Raw genomic sequence first — 6128 nt, forward strand, 5'->3', positions numbered from 1 at the left:
ACAGGAAGTTTTCCTGCTGAAAACCAAAATCCTCCGCGCCTATCAGCTTCTTTAACAAAACAACGCGTGCACGAGCTGCGGCTTCACCAATACTGAACTGTGAGCACGCTGACACTTCCTGCAACTACCTCCACAATAAGAGGTGTTTGCAGCTTCATGTGCAAATGTATTAAAACAGGCTCGTTTCCATCTACAGGCCGCCAGCATTCACAAACGGAGCGAAGATGTAAAAGCTTCCAAACATGAAAAATATTTTATCATTCATTCAGTGCCTTAACGTGTTATTCTTATTCTTATTATTGTGGTGGTGGCGTGTAGTTGTACTTCCTAACGTGGACCATAGGGGGGCAGTGTTCCTTCATGACTGCAGCTCTTTCTGCTCTTTAGGGTCAAAATAAAGCGGAAATATCAGTGAATTTGTTGGTTTGTGTCCAAAACTGCACCTGCAGAGTGTGTGTGACTGAGATGAAGACCTGTTCATAAAAAGAGGAGAATCATTGTTCCTGCAGCAGCAGCATGCTGCTCACCTCAGCTCATGACGAACATCTTCTGCACCAAAAACTAATCACTTTCCAACATTTGCACTGAAAGTGTAAACTGGACTATTTTTATGTTTGGGTAAATAAATCAAACTGATGAGCTATATTTGCAGGATTCTTATAGTTTTATATTTTTCATTACTTTTTATTTTGATTTCCTGTTAATATTAAGAGTGTTTGTTCTTTTAATGCAGTTTTATTGTTTAAAAATGTTTTAGATTTGAGTGATTTCAATGATAGTTTTAATTCTGCCAACCAAACGCTCTCAGAGACACAGTTGTTGTCCACAAAGGAAGGCGGCTGAATAAAAACAGCTGTTTTGAGAACTTTAGCCAAAAATGGCCGTTTTGATGCAGGCTGATGATCACTCAGGACATCCACTTCCAGATTTTGCTTCTTTAAAAATGGCTGGACTGAAACACACAGGAAGTGAAGCAGAAGCTACATGTAGGCTCACATTTATAATTGTGAGAACATCACAGCCCGGTTTACCAAAGGCTTCTCGATGGAAGAACATCTGTTGAAGTGGAACACATCGTATCTGACAGCTGGGAAAAGGAGACGCAGGGATTAACTCCGGAAGTTCAAATATTTGCTCGAACACTGCCAACTTTACTAAGAAAAAAAGGGAGTTTTTCCTTCCCGCTGTCACCAAGTGCTTGCTCACAGGGGGTTGTCTCATTGTTGGGTTTTCTTATTGTAGGGTCTTCACAGAATAAAGTGCCTTGAGGCGGCTGTTGTTGTGATTTGGTGCTGTATAAATACATTTTTTAAAGATGCTTCAGGAATTTATGGTTTCAAACACAAACTTTGGTTTACATTGATTTTTTTTAATCAAGCATGAACTGTAGCGCCGGTCTCTGGCTGCATGACCGCAGATGCTCGTCTCTGGATGAGTGACCTGGAACGATCATTTCGTTGTGTGCCTTGTGTTCACAGTGACAATGAGTTGAATTTAATCTAATCTAAAAAAATATGCCACCTTTGCCGAATGAACCATTGAAAATCTGTATTTTGAACCAAAACTCAAAGTCATCACTACAATAATTATGAAGTCAAAACAGAAGCCAAAGACTCAAAAATCACCAGAAATGAAACTCAGAGTCTATGAAAGGCCTGTTTTCCTGCCTGTCTGTGATCGATTTTCTGTGTATACATTATACCTCCTTACTAATAATTATCATGAATACCGTTTGAGACTCTGGGCGCACACACCTTCCTCGCTGGCTGTCGGTGGAAGGAGTGAGATCACAGGTGAGTCTGGGCCCGTGCAGGTGGTGTTTGGTGTCGGAGGCCACGCTGCAACTTCAGCGCTCACACACTGCTGCGAGCGGCGTGCACGTCCGAACAAAGTGAAAGCAGAGACCTTGTGCTCGGAGTGTGGCAGAACATTTGAGACTGAGCCAATCAGCACATTGCAATAACTGCTTAGTATTTCCCTCCATCTCCCCCCATGTGGACAGACTTTTAATTAAACGAGCAGGAGGTGCATTTGGACAGAGGAGCTCTTTAAAAGAGAGCGTGACTGGAAACTGAAGCCCCGGGTTTGAGTTTGCAGTTCCCAGAGTCACTTCCTGCTCCGATGATTGTGTCCTACATCCACAGAGACACATCGGATCTAATCAGCCGTGAATATTTTACAGGAGGATTCATCTGTTTGGAAGTGTGAGCAGTCATGTGAAAGAGACAGCTCAACAGCTCGAAACACATTTATTTAAATTCATATATTTCTCATCTTTGTGGGAGGACTGGAGGTGGAAAATAAAGCAGATAAATTCCGGACGTCGGGGTTAATAATAATAATAATTAATAATAATAATGATGATGCTTTAGGGACTTTAAGCTACAGAAAGATATGTTGTCTACGCCAAGCATCAGCCTCTGGTGGTGTGCTGATGCTGCAGTTGGACATCTATGTGTTTTCCTCAGTATTAATCATTAGTCATGATTTCTTCTGCTTGTAAATCACTTAATGGGACCTTTGTGAACACTTGCAGTGTGTTCTGCACTTGAGTCACGCTTTTATTTTAGCGCCCTCTGTGGGTGTTTAGCTGCAGCCCAGGTGTGGGTGGCTGCTATCTGACTCACACTGATTATTAACCTGATGAATACTTCCTCGATTTTCACAAAATGCTGAAAGAATCAACTACAATTATCATTTCACTTGAATTCATTGTGGCTCGTTTGTTTTCTGAGGTTACATCTGCACCAAAACGTATTTAGCAAGTCTTCTGATTTCATTTGTTCTTCCATTTTTAAATCTATTGATTTATGATCATGTGAGAGTGCTATAAAGACCTGAGGCCCTGTGTTTGTAGTCACACTGTTTCCTTTTTATTCTTCAATTGTTTCCTCTTCTGTAGGTTTTTTCTTCCATTTGTGGGTCCAGAGCTGAGATCATGGAGTAAAACCATGTTTCCTTTTCTGCACTCCTTCAATGGGCTCCTGTTCGTGCACGGTTGATGTGCAGCTCTTCATCTGCTGTGAAATAGCTGATGAAGAGTTTGGGTCCTTACAGTATACTATAGCGAGTACTGTTACAGACCAGGTGACTCCTCAGTGCTGAGCCAGTGTGTGTGTGAAGGAGGCGGCATCTGGAGGAGGGTTTAAAAGAAGGTGGAGGGCTCACCGTCTGATCCGTCTGCTGAGCTGACAGCAAACAGGAGCGATGAGAGGTTCAGCTGCAGCGGTTCACAGCGAGCAGGATTGGATCAGTGTTCAGCAGATAATCAGATCATCATCTAATCTTCAGTCTGACAGTACAGTGAGCAGGTTAACAGGCACCAGCCTAAACCAAAGAAGGCCACATACGTCCCCCTGATGCCCATCAGGAGCTCCAGAACAATCAGTGGCCCAGGAGAGTACCCTGCATCTCCGCCAGCAATCAGAAAGGACTCCGAACCAAAGAGAGAAAATACGATCCTTCATGTGACTGTGGCAAAGCGTGGGAAACCAAACCAAGACTCTGACAGACTCAGCAGAATCGCAGCAGCTCTCTCTGAGACAAACAAAGAAGGCATCCACAGCAGGCCGCAGCCTGCAGAGCGTCTGGAGAAGCATGACAACAATGACGTCAGCGGTGCGGACAGCGACCATATGATGATGGCGGTCATGGTTAAACATGACGCCGCCATCTGTGAGCCACAGCAACAGAGAGGTTTCTGCTCTGATGACTCAGCTGCTGAAACAATATCTGAGGACTCAGAGGTCAGAGGTCACACGGGGACGCCTGAGGAGGGCAGTGATGACGAGTACTACACTGAACAGAGGATCACAGAGTCCTTCAGGTCGACACGAGCCTCTTCTCTGCAGGAAAAGCTCCAAACCTGCAGTGGAGCATGACGTGGCCACGATAAGATCATCTACAGAGGAGACTAAACTCACAACTCAGGCCAGGGACCTCCTGCTGCTCCTCAGGAACCTGGAGGACATTTGGATGCTGATCGACACAAACCAGTGAATTATAGAGGAGCCCAATGTCCTCCAGGAGCAACACTGACAACCAACCAACACAGAAAAGCAAATAAAAATTCAATGTTTGTGTGTTTTTCTGGGTCACTGCTGATCAGTGAAGTATCCCCCCCCCCCCTCCTCCTCCTCCTGAGGCTCCTCATATTCCTGTGAAGGTTTGTCACATTTAATCAGACATCCTGGTAACTCCAAAGGGTTCATTTTGCATCGTTACTCTGCGCTATTCTATTTGAATAAATGTGATAAAAACTGAAAAATGACAGGAGTTAGAGCTGATGCCAGCAGAGCCTCTCAGACTGTTTCTCCCGCTTTATCATCCAGGCTTGAAGCTGAGGGTTAGGGGTTAGGGTTAGGGTTCTTCTGTCCTCTGAAGCAGGTATCACCTCTGCTCCTTCCTCTTCGCCGCTCCTTTTTCTGTTCAAGACAGCTTTTCAACCAATCAGCATTCAACCTACATGTCAGGCTGCAGGCAGTGAGCCTTTTAGACCACAGCACACGACTGTGTCTCCGTAGCTCCGGTGCAGGTTCAATTCCCACAATGAAACCAATGAGCTGTGCGAACACAGGACCATAAATCGTGCATAAACAGGACCATAATTTACAGGTTTTATTCACTGAGACTGGAAACTAGTGACTAACGTGGCTCATTCATGCACACGCTGCTCTTTGGTGTCACCGTTGCTCTCCATGAGCAGGCTTACTTTAACTCAAACCCTGATCTCATCCTAATCCCAACATTGCATACGCCTCAACAGCGAGAAAATCAAAACCAAACGCCAAAGTGCTCCAACAGGACGCCAACCTGAGCTTGCAGCACCAAAGGGGCTCCACATGCCCATGATAGCTCTCCATTATCTGCTTTCACTGATCCGCTTGATGAGTGAGCCCAGGTTTAATCTGCACGCTCGTGTGAAAGAGGCGGGGCTGGCAGCATCTGACCAATCACAAACATGGATATGTGTCCTAGCAGCAGAGCAGCTGATTTTATAAAGGAAGGTAAAACTGTAATATTAGAAAATATGAAGAGGTTAAACAGAATCCAGACTGAGAGTAACACTGTAGTGTGTGTGTGTGTGTGTGTGTGTGTGTGAGGAAAAGCTCAGTATTAAAAGCTGTGTGTGAATGTGGGACCCCTGGGGTGCTATATTAATAAAGTTCAGCCTGTTTGAAGCGGTGATCAGACTGATCGATATCACAATCACTGTCAGCTGAGCCTCGGTGCAGTTTAACGCTCTGAATGAATAAAAGCAGGATTCAGATCAGCAGCTGCAAACAGCAGCTCTGCTTCAGGCCTTAACGCCTATTATTATTAACACCTACAGAACAATAAATCTGTTTTCATTCAGCAGGAACTGAGAATCTGTATTTATTACTGACATCAGGAAAAGGCCCTCCTGCTCTCCCCGCTGGGCTCTCCCAGGAACAGTGACACTATTTCAGTAGGCAGTGACGTCATACCTGCTGATCTCTGATCTGGAATCTGCTCCTGAGCAGACCATGGTGATAAACCCCAGTAAGCAGTGATTCACCTTCGTAGTACAGGAAACCCAGGGTTAGCCCTGAAGTTACCTGGACAAGGTGATATCTTGCCTCAGCCTCATCTCCGGACTGACAAACCTGTGATTATGGCTCCGCCCCTCCAACCTCATGTGGAGACTTTTTTGGTCTCTGAAGGTGGAGTCTGATACTGCAACCTGAGGATGAGAGCATGTTGGCCCCACATTCAGGCTTCTTTACACCAGGAGATCTGACAGTGCACATTCCCACAACTGCTTCCTGCTCCTTCCTCCTTCTTCCTGCTCCTTCCTCCTGATTGCCTCTGTTGGGACAGAATCTCCAAAATAAACTTTATGTTTATTCAGTCAACCCTGAAAGCAGCAACTGAGACCAGAACCTCAGCAGGAGAGAGCTCAGAGTTCAGGTGAGCAGGAGGCTTATTTCCTCACACCTGTCTAGTCAATCAGATTTCGGAGGAGTCGCCCCCTGCTGGACGGTACACAGAGTGCACGTTTAAGCGTTGCTCTGTCCCGTTTTTTCCCACCTGAGTTCACCTGGAGCGGCTCTCAGTGATTGGTTCACCTGAGGACTCTGTGGGGTCAATGTCAACTTCACTCAGAG

This window comes from Archocentrus centrarchus, chromosome 22, assembly GCF_007364275.1.
Source record: "Archocentrus centrarchus isolate MPI-CPG fArcCen1 chromosome 22, fArcCen1, whole genome shotgun sequence".
Classification (NCBI taxonomy): Eukaryota; Metazoa; Chordata; class Actinopteri; order Cichliformes; family Cichlidae; genus Archocentrus; species Archocentrus centrarchus.